Source organism: Leptonychotes weddellii, chromosome 1, assembly GCF_054177405.1.
Source record: "Leptonychotes weddellii isolate Sample4059 chromosome 1, ASM5417740v2, whole genome shotgun sequence".
NCBI classification, from domain to species: domain Eukaryota; kingdom Metazoa; phylum Chordata; class Mammalia; order Carnivora; family Phocidae; genus Leptonychotes; species Leptonychotes weddellii.
In genome coordinates, this window is record NC_138369.1 from 81861472 (window position 1) to 81880423 (window position 18952).

General features: G+C 38.1%; 1 protein-coding gene across 1 annotated transcript in view; it reads right to left on the reverse strand.

The window, feature by feature from the left end:
- Window positions 1-18952, reverse strand: part of PIK3CB (phosphatidylinositol-4,5-bisphosphate 3-kinase catalytic subunit beta) — a 145120-nt gene that overhangs the window by 104600 nt on the left and 21568 nt on the right. The window lies entirely within an intron of this gene.

The window sequence follows — 18952 nt, forward strand, 5'->3', positions numbered from 1 at the left end:
TCTCTGTCAAATAAATAAAATCTTTAAAAAAAAAAAAATTATCATTCTCATGTACAAAATGTCTTGAACTTATAGTCTCATGACCCACCACCTGAGAATTAAAAACACCAAATCCCTCAACCCAGCTCGCAAGGGCCTTTGTGCTATGTTTCTGGCCTGATTTCCTTTACTTGTCCTATTACAGTATTGCCTAGGCCTTTGTACCACAAAGGCTATCAACCTGCTGTTAGAACTATGTTCATACAAATGTTGACACTCCTGGAATCAAACCCCTATTCCAACAAATGTACCCCTCAACTGCGCCTTGAAGACTTCCTTGAGAGCTTCCTTCAAGAAAGCATAACAATAACAGTGGGAAGAACATGGGCACTCAAGTTAATTAAGCCAAGATTTAAATCCCATTTACTGAAAGAATGAAAGTATCACATCAAAAGAGACAAAAGTCAACTTGAAGCATTTCTGAGCATCAGAAATACTCATGACATCCATGGATTGAAACATCAAATATATACAAATGAGTGACTGAATAATAAAAGGAAACAAATACATCGTTTACTGATCACCACTGCAGATTGCTAAGACCAACTTACTATTTTGAAAATTGATAAAGAATGGGGAAGTAAATCAAACATGTTTTGACCAGCTTATACCAAATATTGCAGGGTAACCAAATGAATGATGAGGGTAAGGTTTTTTTTCTTGATTTTTAGACAATTTTAGTTCATAAACACAAAAAGAATGATAAAATTAGAAAACCACCATTGTGCAACCTCTAATGAAACAATGAATCTAGGCAAGAATGCATAATTAATGGATGCTAAAAAGTTTACAAAATAAAGTGAAAGGATGATGAGGAACTTTATAATGAACATTATCAGGTTGACACTATCTAAATCCTGTGAATAATCCAGACATATGCCTCCTCCTGTAATGCAAACAGAAGTACTAACCACAACCTGTAGAATATGGTTTATTTTAAAAAACAAAAAACCTGAATTTAATCAAGACTCTAGATCTGACTTCTCAGTTTACAAGAAATAGGAAAGTAGCGAAAGGAATTAAAGACTTCAAAAGCATCAGTCAAGTCCCCAGTGAATCAATAAAAAAAGTAATCAACGACAACAAAACAAGCTAATCAACAACAAGAAGAGAAAAAAAGAGAATGGTGCAAGGACTGTTAACAAACACTCAGGAGGGTCACCTGGGTGACTTAGTTGGTTAAGCGTAGTACTCTTGATTCGGACCAGGTCATGATCTCACAGTTCTAAGATCAAGCCCTGCCTCAGTTCTGTGCTGGGAGTGGAACAGCCTTATCCAACATTATTTCATCAAATCAGCTATAAAAACCTATCTTTAAAACAAACTGGGAGGGGTGCCTGGGTGGCTCAGTCGTTAATCATCTGCCTTGACTTGGGTCATGATCACAGGGTCCTCTCCCACTCCCCCTGCTTGTGTTCCTTCTCTCGCTTTGTCTCTGTCAAATAAATAAATAATCTTTTTAAAAAATAAATAAAACAAACTGGGAAATTTAAATATGAATTAGATGATTTTAAGGAAATACTGTTACATTTGTGAGGTATAATAATGGTCTGTTGGTGGGGCGCCTGGCTGGCTCAGTTAATGGAGAATGTGACTGTTGATCGTGGGGTTGAGTTCAAACCCCACATTTGGTGTAGAGATTACTTAACAATGGGATCTTAATAGATAAAAAAAACAGATCTATCTACATGCTGCCTACAAGAGACTCATTTTAGATTTAAAGACACCTGCAAATTGAAAATGAGGAGATGGAGCACAACCTATCATGTCAATGGATGTCAAAAGAAAGCTGGAGAGCGAGCTCAGGCAGGGAGAGGATCAGAGGGAAAGAGCAGAGGGAGAGAGCAAAGGGAAAGAGCAGAGGAAGAGGGAGAAGCAGACACCCTGCTAGGCAGGGAGCCCAATACAGCACTGGATCCCAGGACCCTGAGATCATGGGCTAAGCCGAAGGCAGATACTTAACCAACTGAGCCACCCAAGTGCCCCGAAACTGGTCCACTTTTTTAAACCATACACAAAAATAAATTCAAAATGGATGAAAGACTTTAGTGTGAGACAGGAAACCATCAAAATCCTAGAGGAGAACACAGGCGGCAACCTCTCTGACCTTGGCTGTAGCAACTTCTTATTAGACACATCACCACAGGCAAGGGAAACAAAAGCAAAAAAACTATTAGGACTTCATCAAGATAAAAAGCTTCTGCACAGTGAAGGAAACAACAAAACTAAAAGGCAGTTAAAGAATGGGAGAAGATATTTGCAAATGACATATTGATAAAGGGTTAGTATCCAAGATCTACTAAGAACTTACCAAACTCAACACCCAGAAAACAAATAACCCAGTTAAGAAATGGGCAGAAGACATGAAGACATTTTTCCAAAGAAGACATCCAGATGGCTAACAGGTACATGAAAAGATGCTCAACATCACTCATCATCAAGGAAATACAAATCAAAACCACAATGAGATACCATCTCACACCTGTCAGGATGGCTAAAATTAACAACACAGGGAACAACAGGGGTTGGCAAGGATGAGGGAAACTGCACTCCCTGAACATTCCAGCCTTTACTGATTCCTCTCCTAACTCTTACACCTCTTATAATCTGGACCCATTACACTGACACTTACACAGGCCCTGACTCTTTCCCATGTGCCAGTCTTGTTTCTGTAGGCAGGACAGTGCACTGATGAAAGACTGTGGTCTCAGAATCCAACAGCTTACTTGTGAGAGCTGGTTCCATCCCTCACTGGCTGAAAGATCTTGAGCAAATCACGTATCTTCTCCCTACTTAAGTTCCCTTATCTGCAAAATGATGAAATCAACAGTAACTACCTTAGAGCACATAGTTATAAAAACTGAAGAACTCCTGGAACTTAGTAATCCAATATAAGTATTTGCTTATTTTTAATTTTTATTCAAAAGCCCTAAGTTCTTTTGAGCTATGAGTTATATATTTTCAACTACTTTCATTTCCCTAAAAGTGATCAGCACATAGTAGCCATTTAGTAATTGTTTAATGAACTTAAGAAAAACATTATTATCCCTACTCCTACAATTAAAAAAGAAAATCACAGGACAATAAAAAAATCTAAAACAGCTAACGGTGAGTTCTTACTCTGTGCCAGCATTCTAGTGACTTCTTTACGTGCATTTCTATATTTTATCCTTACTACCATCCTATGGTAATATTACTATTCCTTGAGAAACTTAAAGAGGTTGAGATCTCATAGCTACCAAGTGGCAGCCCTGGATCTGAATTTGGGTCTAACTGTAGAGTGTGAGCCCTACACAACCCTCTGCATAACAAAGTACCAGAAAAACGTCTGATACATTAACCACAATAAACCACATTATGTTAACTATAAGCTTCTTGAGGGCTTGCCCCATGCTTTTATTTTTGCTTTCTTCCCCCCATGCTTTTTAAAGTACTGTCTCTTACCACAGTGTATGGAGAAGTTATTATACTTGGGCACTCTGAACTGATATTTTTATAAAGATTTATTTTTATTTTTATTTATTTGACAGAGAGCGCACAAGCAGGGAGAGTGGCAGACAGAGGGAGAGGGAGAAACAGGCTCCCCGCTGAGCAGAGAGCCTGACGCGGAATTCGATCCCAGGACCCTGGGACCACGACATGAGCCAAAGGCAGACGCTCAACAGACTGAGCCACCCAGGCGCCCTAACCTGATACTTTTATAAACATGAACAAACTACACAAAGTTACTACAGATGTCATTAACAGTCACTGGTCCCAGGGGCGCCTAGGTGGCTCAGTCGTTAAGCATCTGCCTTCGGCTCGGGTCATGATCCCAGGGTCCTGGGATCGAGCCCCGCATCGGGCTCCCTGCTCCACGGGAAGCCTGCTTCTCCTTCTCCCACTCCCCCTGCTTGTATTCCCTCTCTCGCTGTGTCCCTCTCTCTCAAATAAATAAATAAAATCTTTAAAAAAAAAAAAAAAAACAGTCACTGGTCCTGGAATAGCTTTAGTTACATCACTGCAGAACAGACTTTGGAGACTGTCTTTAGAAAAGGTGCTTTTCAATCTTGCAAATAGCAGGTGTTCAAGAAAATGTGCTACACCAAATTATAAAGACCATGCTTTGCCTATATTCATTACCACCACACAAAGATGGGAGAAAGCCACCTCCCTGAACACCAAGCACAGCATGTATGACATGAATCAGTAATTTGCAACAAAAGCTGAGAAAGGAAAAACCAAAGTTTCCATTTAAAACAGAGAAGGGTTTATGAAACATCAGCCACGGGTAACACAATTACAATCATGATAAACCTGTACATGCCCCTACTTTCAGCACAGATTTTTTATTTTTGGCAAGACTCACAACTGAAACCAAATCACCTAATGAATAATAATAGCAATAAAGCAACATGAAACTATAAAAACAAAACCTCTATTATCTCACCCTTACCAGATAGCTGGAAATGCTGAGGCTTCCTCAGGCCTGAAGCCCAGAAGAGCAATCTTTTCAAAGAAACTGCACCTCACACCACCATATGGCATTAACTGCCCAGATACAAAATTATGAACTTCTGGGGGTATTGGAGGAAAAAGCACTATGGTAGATTTAAGAATTTTTTGATGAAGTAGTTATAACTAAAATGAATTACAAGAATGAATTCATGGGCCCCTACCTTCCTTCCTTTCTAGATCTGTTGCTCAACACCCTCACACATCCTAGACTTAATCCTGCCACCCCAAACCACTAATACTTGCCAGCATATTCCCTACTCTCTCTTACCCCCTACCTTAACCATCATTCCCTCTCCCTAAGATGGCCTTATCTATATATCTCCTGATCAACTCTTATTCTTCTGGACTCTTGGAATCCTTCCCTAATACTCCTGTGCACCCAAGCACCAGGGCATACCTATGTCAAAGCGGGAGCACACTACACTGAAGGTCGTTGCTTACAAACAGCTCCCAACTTCCTATTATTCCCACCTCTTTATTTGCAGCTTTGACACATATTATGGTCTCAGTAAATATTTACACATGGCTAAATGAATTAATGAATGAGTGAAACAAATTCTATGGAAGTCACTTAGTAGAATAATTATACTGGATAATTAAAAATGTGATTTAAATCATTCTTAACAGGAAAAATTTATGTGGCCTTCAATGTAGTCTCTCAGTGCCTAGTCTAAGAAAATTCCATAAACAGCCCACAAAGGTGACATCTTTACATGAAGTCATGGTAATATCTACCATTACACAGATAAAATGCCATAACATATATAGATTTCCTATAACTCAAATTTAAAAAACTGAAATGATTTAATTCAGATATTAGTTAAGTCTATTTGCACATGGCTTTACAAAAATCTCAGTCTATATTTCATAGCAGATGTACCTTTCCATAAAAGAGTAAATCAGAAAAGTATTAACAAATACACAGAATTCTGATAGCATCATCACTTGCAATGGATCAAGCTTCGCCTAGTATCACTTGGTCTCCAATCCACACATTCCTGTCATGTGAAAGGAACATGAAATATATCTTACCTATAACCTAAGCACTGCATTCCCACCATACAGCAACCCAGTAACATTATAGGCATTTCCTCCAAAAAATGATGCATTTTCAACTAATGTTTAACTATAGAATGGCTTATTCCCATAAAATGCCATCTATTAAATTTAGACAGACTGGAGAACTTCCATGATGTCAAGGGATAACCATTATTTTTAATATAGAGAAAAAGAATATAGTATTTCACTTCAGAAAAATTCACTAAGCTCCATATATATGTTTTTGTATTTTTCTATATCTACGCTATATTTCACAAGAGAAATATTTAGAAACATTTAAATAAATTAAATGTTTAAAAGTGGCAAAATAAGTTGCCAAGTATTTTTCTCGTGCCACCTCAAAATGTATCGAAAAGGAAAGTTTAATCATTTAGCTTTACATTAATCACGCTCTTTGCTTCCTAAAGGAACAAACACACCAATCTCCAAAATTAATTCCTTGATCTTCAATTTCAAGGGCAAAATCCTCACTTTCAAATGTCAACTGATTCAAAAAGATTCCAATGATTCAGCAAGATAATAAAGATGCTTGTTAAGCAATACTAGGTTTAAAGAAAGACTTAGAAATGTTTTTCTCAACCAGGAGTAAATTATCAAAAGGGAATACTGCAAGGTTACAACCACGTCCACTAATTTCTACCATAATAGTCATATTAATAATTCACTAATAACTGAGTTAGACTGTTGTCATACTTTATAAACTCTCAGGTAGAAGGGCACCTGGCTGGCTCAGTCAGAAGAGCATGAACTTTTTTTTTCCCCCCTTAAAATAGGCTCCACACCCAACGTGGGACTTGGAACTCATGACCCTGAGATCAAGAGCTCCATGCTCTATAACTGAGCCAAAGAGGTGCCCTGAGCAAGGAACTCTCAATCTCAAGGTTTTGAGTTCAAGCCCCACGTTGGGCACAGAGCCTACTTAAAACAAACAAACAAACACAAAAACCAAAAAAACAAAAAAACAACCACTCAGGTAGATATATGGTATATAATTACAGCATAACATGTAGGTTGTACTTGTGTGTCACTTTAATAAAAGCACTTTTAATTAGGCCAATGCTCAAGGTTTTCAAGTACTTTAAGCTAAATACTACCTAGAAGAATGGTTTTCAATCTTCTCATATTCCATACTCTTCTTTAAACAAGTATTACACCAACACTTTAAAAATCTGAATGAAACTATTCATATAACTTACATACATGTACCGAATTTAAAAAAAACAAACACCTGTATAATGTCCTAGCTGTAACATAAAAGGAGAAATAAAAGAAAATAATAAAGCTTCTCTCAATATGTAAATACTTGGACATGACCAAACCTCTGTTTAATGAAGCAGTCAGGTTTGCCTCTATACAAACTGGTAGATATGACAACTACAAATGCAGACTAATCCAGATGTGTTGGAGTGATGAGCAAATAGTACAAATGCTGGTCACTGGTGTCACAGATTTTCCAAATCTTTATCTTTCAATGTTAATATTTTGAAATCATGTAAAAAATACTTTGTATTATATTTTTATGTAATACAGAGTTAAGATCTCAGCTCAGATAATAATAGAGTTTTCACCTACATTAGTATCTGGAAGAAAATTCAAAAACTGTGTTGTACTTGAGACATTTTTTCGTTGTAGAAGACTGTCTTATGCATTGCAGGATATCCAGTAATCCATTACCTACTAATAAGTAGCACCTCCCCCAGTCATTGTATCAACAAATACAACAAAATCACCTGTTACAAATTTCAAAAACATAGGAGGGAGGTCACTGTCCACTTTCAGAACCCACTGCTCTAGGACAGTTCCTATTAAGGACAGTTCCTATTATTTCTCAAAGTAGTAATGACCTAGAAATGGACTTTTTTTTTTTTTAAGATTTTATTTTTTGAGCGAGAAAGAGGGAGCATGAGCAGGGTGAGGGGGCAGAAAGAGAGGGAGAGGGACAAGCAGATTCCCTGCTGAGCGAGGAGCCTGACTCGGGGCTGAGTATGAGGACCCTGAGATTATGACCAACTGAGCCACCCACGCTCCCCAACCTAGAAATGTTTCTATCTAGACCTAATTATACTCCGTATTTAAAATAGTAATGAACACAATTTATCATACATTTCTACTGGCAAACCAATGGTGTTTCTTGTATTTGGCTATGTTGTCTTTGGCTAATTCCTGAAGGGTAAAAGAAGCTCAAGTAAAGAAAACTTTAGCCCCTTAAACAATCAGAGGAATATAAGGCCAGTATGACTAGCTCTTAATTTTCATGACTCTTAGTAAACAAACTTAGAGATGGAGTGGTCAAACTAAACCTACAGGATAACTGGTAGCTCTTCAGAACATCATACACAACACTGTACATACGTACTGAGAGAGGGGGCATACTTACAAAATGTGCTCTGCTGTTACTAAAACAGCATGTCCTTTGTCAGACTAAAACTGTCACATGGTTGCTAAACAAATGAAGTTAACAAACCAAATGCTAACAGATAAATCTTTTGCAGAGATATTTTGAAAAAAATATGGCTACACATTCAAATATAAAATATATCTGGTTCCTATTTCCCTTTGTCACCCTTATTTCATAGGGAGCACCACACACAAGAGTCAAGCCTAAGAATTAACTCAAGACTTTCCATTTGGGGGGCGCCTGGGTGGCTCAGTCGTTAAGCATCTGCCTTTGGCTAGTGTCATGGTCCCAGGGTCCTGGGATGGAGCCCCGCATCGGGCTTCCTGCTCTGCGGGAAGCCTGCTTCTCCCTCTCCCACTCCCCCTGCTTGTGTTCCCTCTCTCGCTGTGTCTCTCTCTGTCAAATAAATAAAATCTTTAAAAATAAATAACATTTTTGGTAGATTATATTAACTATAAATTTTATTTCAATATAGTACAAGTATTACAAAATATGCTACAGAAAAGGGATGTGAGGGGTGCCTGGGTGGCTCAGTAGGTTAAGCATCCAACTCTTGATCTCAGCTCAGGTCTTGATCTCAGGGTTGTGAGTTCAAGCCCTGCACTGGGCTCCACGCTGGGCGTGGATCCTACTTAAAAAAAAAAAAAGATTTGAGTCCAACAGGATTTAGAATCACTGGTACAAAGTTCATCAAGGTTCTTTACATGTACTGTCAAACTTTCTAGAAAGATATTTTCTAGAAGTCTTTACCAATTTGTATTCCCACTACATTGATGGATGTACATAGTATCAATTAACAGAATTATATTACAAGTTTTTAATTTTAGTCAACTATCCAAAGGCAAAAAAAAGTTCTTGTGAGTTAAACTGCATTTTTCTGATTACTTATAAAATCAAACTTTATTTTACTGAAATTTGAATTTTTTTTTTTTAAAGATTTTATTTATTTATTTGAGAGAGAGAGAATGAGAAAGAGCACATGAGAGAGGGGAGGGTCAGAGGGAGAAGCAGACTCCCTGCCGAGCAGGAAGCCCGATGCGGGACTCGATCCAGGGACTCCAGGATCATGACCTGAGCCGAAGGCAGTCGCTTAACCAACTGAGCCACCCAGGCGCCCCTGAAATTTGAATTTCTGTATGTGTTTGGTCACACTAGTGTAATTTATAGATGTTTAACTTAAACATTAATAGTCTTTTACTGCAGAGTAAATAACCATGTATAGTCTTTTTACAGCAGAGTAAATAATAACTATGTGAAAATGTTAGAATTATGAATCATAGTTTTATTAACCTGTTGCTTATCTTAGACTTTGTTATTTTTACTTTTTTTTTAAAGATTTTATTTATTTATTTGACAGAGAGAGACACAGTGAGAGAGGGAACACAAGCAGGGAGAGTGGGAGAGGGAGAAGCAGGCTTCCCGCTGAGCGTAGAGCCCAATGTGGGGCTCAATCCCAGGACCCTGGGACCATGACCTGAGCCGAAGGCAGACGCTTAATGACTGAGCCACCCAGGCGCCCCAGACTTTGTTACTTTTAATACGTTAAGGTATACTATCCAAGTAAACTGAACACTGGTATCTTAGAGAATATTTGCTTTGAGAATAATTCTTATATGATAAAACAGAGCACTGAGGGAAACCTGCCTGGCTCAGTCCGTACAGAATGAAACTCTGGGTCTCAGGGTTGTGAGTTTGAGCCCCAGGCTGGGTGTAGACAGTATGTAAAAAAATCTTTAGGGGCACCTGGGTGGCTCAGTCAGTTGGGTGTCAGACTCTTGAGTTCAGCTCAGGTCATGTTCTCAGGTTTGTGAGATTGAGCCCTGGGGGTCAGGCTCTACACTCCACGGAGAGTCTGAGATTCTTTCCCGCTGCCCCTATCCCACTCATGCATGGCACATTCTCTCTCTCTAAAATAAATAAATAAATCTTTAATAAAATTCTTTAAAAATATATAAATACATTATTTTTTTAGTTTCAAGGTTTTAAATTCCACTTAGTTAACATATTGTGTAATATCAGTTTCAAATAAAATCTTTTTTAAAAAATAGAGCACTTAAATCTCCATACACTTAAATTTTAGACACTTAACTCTCCAAACACTTAAATCTCCATAATAAAATCCTGCTTTCTAAGAAAAAAGAGTTTCAAACACATTCCAATTTCAAATACTCGTCTAAAGTAAGTTTAAATTAACTAGAGCTTATCAGTTAATGGAATGCCCTAAGCAGACTTCACAGAATGCTAACATATCTATTTGTCATTCATGTTACATTAGAAATGATGAGAAACTGTATTTTTTCAATTTTAATTGTACTGCTGCCATTATTTTTTCCTTTAAAAAAAATTCCAGGTGCGCCTGGATGGCTCAGTCATTAAGCATCTTTGGCTCAGGTCATGATCCCAGGGTCCTGGGATCGAGCCCCGCATCGGGCTCCCTGCTCCACGGAAGCCTGCTTCTCCCTCTCCCACTCCCCCTGCTGTGTTCCCTCTCTTGCTGTGTCTGTCAAAAAAAAAAAAAAAAAATTCCATTCACAGCATACTCTGGGTACTAACAGAATCACGATTCAAGAGACATTCTGGTTTTGTTTGGAAAATATTACACATAGATCAATGGAATAGAATAGATAACCCAGAAGTAATCCCACAATTATATAGTCAATTAATCTTCGACAAAGGAGGAAAGAATATACAATGGGAAAAAGTCTCTTCAACAAATGGTATTGGGAAAGCTGGACAGCTACATGCAAAAGAATGGAATTGGACCACTTTCTTATACCATACACAAACATAAATTCTCAAAATGGATTAAGGACCTAAATGTGAGACCTGAAACCATAAAAATCCTGGAAGAGAGCATGGGCAGTAATTTCTCTGACATCAGCTGTAGCAAAATTTTTCTAGACATGTCTCCAGAGGGCAAGGGAAATAAAAGCAAAAAATAAACTATTGGGACTACATCAAAATATGCACAGCAAAGGAAACAACAGCAAAACTAAAAGGCAACCTGCAGAACGGAAGTAGGTATTTGCAAATGACATATGTGATAAAAGGTTAGTATATTCTACTCTATAAAGATCTTATACAAGTCAACACCCAAAAAACAAATAACCCAATTAAAAAATGGGCAGAAGACATGAACATTTCTCCAAAGAAGACCTACAGATGGCCAACAGACACATGAAAAGATGCTCAACATCACTCATCATCAGGGAAATGCAAATCATAACTACAATGAGATATCACCTCATACCTGTCAGAATGGCTGAAATCAAAACACAAGAAATAACAAGTGTTGATGAGGATGTGGAGAAAAAGGAAACCTCGTGCACTGCTGGTGGGAATGCAAACTGGTCCAGGCACTCAGAAACCCCTAACTGGTACAGAGGATCCTCAAAATATTAAAAATAGAACTACCCTATGATCCAGTAATCACACTACTGGGTGTTCACCCAAATAATACAAAACCACCACGTCAAAGAAATACATGCACCCCTATGTTTATAGCAGCATTATTTACAATAGCCAAGATATGGAAACAGTCCAAGTGTCCACCGATCGATGAATGGATAAAGAAGAGATGGTATGTGTGTGTATACACACACACACACACACACACACACACAAGAATACTATTCAGCCATAAGAGAATGAAATCTTGCCATTTGCAACAACATGGATGGATCTAGATAGCATAATACTAAACAAAATATGTCAGTCAGAGAAAGACATATGCCATATGATTTCACTCATGTGTGGAATTTGAGAAACAAAACAAATGAGCAAAGGAAATAAAAGAGAGAGAGAGAAACAAACCACGAAAAAGACTCTTAACTACAGAGAACAAACTGGTTACCAGAGGGGAGGTGGGTAGATGGGTGAAGTAGGTGACGGGGATTAAGCGGAGTGCACTTGCTGAGATGTGCACTGGGTGATGTATGAAATTGTTGAATCACTATTTGTACAAAATTCAAACACTGACACTGTATGTTAACTATACTGGAATAAAAATTAAATTACATTTTTTCAAAAACTGCAATGTATCCCAAAATTTATGGAAAACATCAAACTACAGGGTACTCTACAATTCATACCATTTACCCTACATTTTTCTTACACCTTCCACTGATAGCCACTGAACAAATAATGTTTGAAACCAGCTACAGTGGGGCACCTGGCTGGCTCAGTCAGTAGTGCATGTGACTCTTTTTTTTTTTTTTTTAAGATTTTATTTATTTATTTGACAGAGAGAGATAGCGAGAGCAGGAACACAAGCAGGGGGAGTGGGAGAGGGAGAAGCAGGCTTCCCGCCGAGCAGGGAGCCCGATGTGGGACTCGATCCCAGGACACTGGGATCATGACCTGAGCCAAAGGCAGACGCTTAACAACTGAGCCACCCAGGTGCCCAGTGCATGTGACTTTTGATCTCAGGGTGGTACTGAGCCACCCAGGTGCCCAGTGCATGTGACTTTTGATCTCAGGGTGGTTAAGTTCAAGCCCTACATTGAACCATGGAGCCTACTAAAAAAAAAAAAAAAAATCTTTTCACAAGCTACATAAATTACCTATGTTCACTTAAAAGGCACTAGAGAATTAAATAACTCCCACATTCCCAACAACTTTTTAAAAGTCATTATCAGGTAAACATTTAAACATAAATTTAGATAGAACAATGGAATTCCAATGGGGAGACGGGACACTGTTGATATTATTTCTTCAGACAAAATGGGCTGATGAAAAAGTTTTAATTCAGCAGATTCCAAAGTCTAAAGAATGTTAATAATTTCCTACAAAGATTATAAAAAAAAAATCATATCACCCCATTATTCAAAAATAAAATGCTAACTTATTTAAGATGCTCATTTAAAATAAATGGTCTTGGGGTGCCTGGGTGGCTCAGCTGGATGTGTGTCCAACTCTGGGTTTCGGCTCAGGTCATGATCTCAGGGTCATGACAGAGCCCCGCATGGGGCTCAGGGGGGAGTCTGCCTGAGATTCTCTCTCTCCCTCTAACCCTCCCCCCACACATGTGTGTGCTCACCCTCTTTTTCTCTCTCTAAAATAAGTAAATCTTTAAAAAATAGTAAATAAATCTTTAGAAAATAAAATAAATGGTTTTGATTCAAATATTAATTTTTTTAAGACTTTATTTGAGAGAGAGACAGCAAGCAAGAGAGAGAAAGCAGAGTGGTGAGGAGGGGCAGAGGGATGGGGAGAAGCAAACTCCCCGCTGAGCAGGGAGCCCAACACAGGGCTTCGATCCTGAATCCCAGGACTTCAGGATCATGACCTGAGCCAAAGGTAAACGCCCAACTGACTGAGCCACTGTGGTACCCCAAAATTTAACTTTTATTAAGTAATGCTAATTAATTTTTTTCAGTGTTTTCAGTCTGCCCTCCTTTCTTCTAAACATTCGATCATGTTTATCAACAAAGATAATAAATTACTCAAACTGGATATATATTTCCAAGAAATATATATTTCATCCCCACAATGCTCTCCCCTCACCCTGTCCCTTCTCTTCCACTTCCAAATGAATGGTATTTTGGGCATGGGGACTAATTGTTAAGCCTATTTTAAATCACTGTTGACCATAACCATGTTTTAGGGTAACACTGATTATTTTACTAAATAGATAAAACTAGCAAAACAAAGACTTACTACCAATAATCTAGTTCAAAATATGGTGACTTTCTTTAGCCTTTGAAGACATTGCTGAGGGAATTCTTGTACATGATGGGCAAGTATTTTCTATTTTTTTAAACATTTTTATGGTTTAAAATAATAAAACAAAAAAGCACACACAAAAAAAGAAAGTATGCCATGAGTTACTATAACGCAAACACCTACTGTAAAGCAAACCACAGTCCAGGTCAAGAAACAGAACACTGCAAGCATTCAGAGCCTCTTTGGGTGTTCCTTTCAGATAACAAACCCCTTCCTCTCCCTAACCTCTCATCACAACTCTGATTTCTGAGCTAAGTTCTTTTTTGTTTTTTAATCATTTTAGCTAATAGTGGAGGAATGAAGTAAATAATTCTGGTTTATTGGATATACTTTTGCATCTACCATGCAGATACATATTTTAGAAGTTTCATCGTCCAGACAACTTCTGTTTCTCAATACAGTGGCAATGGGGGTCCAAAAGACTTACTGGGTGTCTTTTTCTTTTTTGGGGGGAGAGGGATATCAACCATTCATCCCAGAAATGTTATCCAGTCAATTCTGGTACCTATTTATAACAAGTGACATCATGACAATCAGAAATGACTGTATCTAGCAAAGGATACCCACATGTTAAGTGCTGTGAGAGTGAGTCATGAGCCAAACTGTACAAGTGTATGGTGATGCTGGTGAGTAACTAACCAACAGCCCTCACATCTAGGAACTGAATCAGTGCCAGAAAGCCATCTGGATGGCAAACAGTAACATGAGAAGAATTTTAAATAGCTCTACAGCTGTAGAAAAAGAATTATTCCAGGCTCCAAATCTTTTAGTTTTGTCCGTCATTTTGAAAGTAAGTTATAATACATAAAAATTCAAACAGCATCCTAAAAAGCTGGCATTTGTCCCAAACCATTTCAGCATTACTACTTTAGATACTAATTTAACTCTGGTCTATTCAAGTATTTGTTTGTCTGTTTAAATGCTTTTCTTCAGAGACCAATTATTCTCCTAAGGTATCTAGCCAAGAATGACAAAATGCTTGTTTTTATTTCCTCTTCATTACTGACAGTAAAAGAATTTGAAAAAAATTTAAAAGCCAGAAAAAACTGAAAAGATGTTTTCCTTGGTGCCAACACTGTTCTTTCACTGCCTATTCTATCTAGAGGACATGGTAAATGAGGAGAGGCAGGAGGACAGTGTCATCTCAGTGCTAGGCCTTGATCAAGAGAAAAAGATAGGGAAAAAAATTGGAATTCAAGTTAATAAATATTAGCTACTTATACTTTTTTAAGACACCATATCACACACTTGACTGGGAGAAGAGAGAATTACAAAAATAAAACATGCACCAATTTGCAACCCAGCCTGTAACAGAGCACTTAGGTTGGTTGAGACAGATGAATGGGAGATTTGTCTGTTCTGTTTTCATTCAGAGGGTACACCTTCTTAAACTACTGGAGGTAATAAAACAGAGATAGATAGTAAAGGCTCATATCACTGACTATAATATTTTTTACCTCAACTCCCACACAGCCTCAATCACAAGAGATGAGGTTGGACTATTGGAAATGGGAAATATAAAGTACCTGCCTGAACTTCACAGAGGAGGTTGGAAGGTAGTGTCTAGGGATCAGGAGACATCACCTGAAAAGTTGAGGCAGCAACACAGTATTACTGTCATGAAACCCCACCTCCATTGCCACACACTGCCTCAGCTTATGACCTGTGCACAAAAGAACAGGTACTAGAAGTTACATGGTTTGGAATATAATTCATCAGAGGTCACTACGTCTAGTTTCTCAAAAAGTTGAAATCTTGGGGTGCCTGGGTGGCTCAGCTGGTTAAGCATACGCCCTCGGCTCAGGTCATGTATCTCAGGGATCTGGGATCGAGTCCCACAGTGGCCTCCCTGCTCAGCAGTGAGTCAGCTTCTCCCTCTCTCCCTCTGCCTCTTCCCCCTGCTTCTATGTTCGCTCGCTCTCTCTCTCTCAAATAAATAAATTAATTAATTAAAATATTTTTAAATAAAAGAATCGAAATCTTCATCTATTTATGCTTCAAACCACTTTTGGCTACTGTCCTGTATTTAATTTATAACAATACCCTATAGTTAAACTAATAAATCATATTTTGTTTCAAAAACCTCAAATACAGCATTATTTTTAAAACACCATTACTTGGGGCACCTGGGTGGCTCAGTTGGTTGAGGGTCCACTATTGATTTTGGATCAGGTTATGATCTCGGGGTGGTAGGAATGAGCCCGGCTTGAGATTCTCTCCCTCTGCCCCCCACCCCCACCGCATGTGCACGCTTGTGCGCACACATGCTCTCTCTCTCCCCCTCAAATAAATAAAATCTTAAAAAATGTATTTTATTTATTTGAGAGGGAGAAACAGTGAGAGAGCAAGTGAAATCTAAGAGCAGGGGGAGGAAGAAGCAGACTTCCTGCTGAGCAGGGAGCCTGATGCGAGGCTTGACTCCAGGATGCTGGGATCATGACCTGAGCCGAAGGCAGCTGCTTAACCAACTGAGCCATCCAGACATCCCAATCTTTAAAAAAAATTTTTTTTTTTTTAAGATTTTATTTATTTGACAGAGAGAGACACAGCAAGAGAGGGAACACAAGCAGGGGGAGTAGGAGAGGGAGAAGCAGGCTTCCCGCTGAGCAGGGAGCCCGATGCGGGGCTCGATCCCAGGACTCTGGGATCATGACCTGAGCCGAAGGCAGACGCTTAACCGAATGAGCCACCCAGGAGCCCCTTTAAAAATTTTTTAAAAATAAAACAGTGGGTGGCTCAGTTGGTTGGGCGACTGCCTTCGGCTCGGGTCATGATCCCAGGGTCCTGAGATAGAGTCCCACATTGGGCTCCCTGCTCAGCAGGGAACCTGCTTCTCCCTCTGCCTGCCTCTCCCCCTACTTGTGTGCTTTCTCTCTTTCAAATAAATAAGTAAAATCTTTTAAAAATAAAATAAAATAAATAAAACAGCATTACTTTTTCTCTTGTCATGAGAAGTTTTAAGATCTACTCTCTTAGCAACTTTCAATTATGCAATGCAGTATTATTAACTACAGTCACCATGCTGTATATTACACTCCCATGACTTATAATTTATAACTAGAAGTTTATACCTTTTGACCCCCTTCACCCATTTTGCCCACACCCCACCCCTGCCTTTGGCAATCACCAATTTGTTCTATGTATTGATTAGTCTGGTTTGGGGATTTTCTTTTTAAGATAACACATGTTAAGTGACATCATACAGTATTTGTCCATCTCTGAGTTATTTCATTTAGCATAATGCCCTCAAGATCTATCCATGTTGTTGCAAATGGCAAGATTTCCTTCTTTTTATGACTGAGTAATATTCCTGTGTGTGTGTGTGTGTGTGTGTGTGTGTGTACACACACAACTTCTTTATCCATTCATCCATCGATGGACACTTAGACTGCTTCTACACCTTGACTATTGTAAACAATGCTGTAATGAACAGAGGGGTGCAGACATCTTTTTCAGTAACTGTTTTTGTTTCCTTCAGATAAATACCCAGAAGTGGGATTGATAGATCAGAAGGTAGTTCTATTTTTAATTTTGGGGAGGAATCTCCACAGTACTTTCCATTATGGTTCCACCAATTTACATTTCTACCAACAGTACAAAACAGATCCCTTTTCTCTATCTCACCAGTATCTGTTACTGTCTTTTTGATTACCAGCAATTCTAACAGGGTGAGGTGATTATATTGTGGTTTTTTATTTTAATTTCCCTGATGGTTAGTGATATTGAGCAACTTTTCAATTACCTGTTAGACATCGGCAGGTCTTCTCAGGAAAAATATCTATTCAGATTTCTGCTAACTGGGGCGGGAGGGGGGGTGCTATTAACTTGTATGGGTTCTTTATGTCTTTAGAATTACACCCTCAACAGGTATATGATTTGCAAATATTTTCTCCCATTTGGTAGGTGGGGAGGTTGCCTTTTCATTTTATTGACGGTTTCCTCTGCTGTATAGAAAAGTTTTTTAGTTTGATTTAGTCCCATTTGTTTATTTTTGCCTTTTTTGCCTTTGCTTTTGGTGTCAAATCCAAAAACTCATCATCAAATCCAAAGTATCATTGCCAAAATCAAAGTAGGGGAGCTTACCATCTATGTTTTCATCTAGGAATTTATGGATTCAGGTCTTAAGTTCACATTTTTAATCTGTATTGAGTTAATTTTTATCTATAGTGTAAGATAGGGATACAGTTTCATTCCTTTGTATGTGGCTGTCCAGTTTTCCCAGCACCTTTTACTGAAGAGACTGTCTTAACCCCCACTGTATTTTCTCAGTTCCTTTGTTATAAATTAATTGAACATATATACATCACTTTATTTCTGGATTCTCTATTCTGCTCCACTGATCTGTGTGTCTGTTTTATGACATTAACACACTGTTTTAATTACTACAACTTTGTAATATAGTTTGAAATCAGGAAGTATGATGCCTCTAGCTTTGCTCTTTCTCACAATTGTTTTAGCTAGTCAGGATCTTTTTTGGCTAAATACAAATTTTAAGATTGTTTATTCTATTTCTGTTAAAAAATAATTACACTGCAATTATAATAGGAATTGCACTGAATCTGTTGATTGCTTTGGGTAGTATGGACATTTTTACAATATTATTTTTTTTCTAATCCATGAGCACAAACTATCTTTCTGTTTACTGTGTCTTCTTTGTTTCATCAATGTCCTATAGATTGTGTGCAGTTCTTTCACCTCCTTGGTTACATTTATTCCTAGATATTTTATTGCAACTGATTTATTTTTGAAGCAACTGTAAATGGGACTGTTTTCTTAATTTCTATTTCTGATAGTCCATCAATAGTCTAGAAATGCAACAGATTTTTGTATATGCCAACTTTACTGTTTATTAGCTCTAACAGTTTTTTGATGGAGTCTTTAGGGTTTTCTACATCTTATCTTCATTTCTTCATCAGCTAATAGTGATGATTTTAATTCTTCCTTTCTGATTTGAACGCCTTTTATTTCTTTTCCTTGCCTAAATGCTCTGGCCAACACTTTCAATACTATGTTGAATAAAAGGGGTGAGAGCAGTCATCCTTTCCTTGTTCCTTGGTCTTAGGGGAATATGTTTTAAATTTTTACCACTGAGTATGATGTTGGCTGTGGCCTGTAATACATGGCCTTTATCATGTTGAGATACGTTTTCTTTGTACACACTTTGTTGAGTTTTTATCATAAACGGATGTCAAATTCTGTCAAATGCTTTTCCTACATCCATTGAAATAACATGGT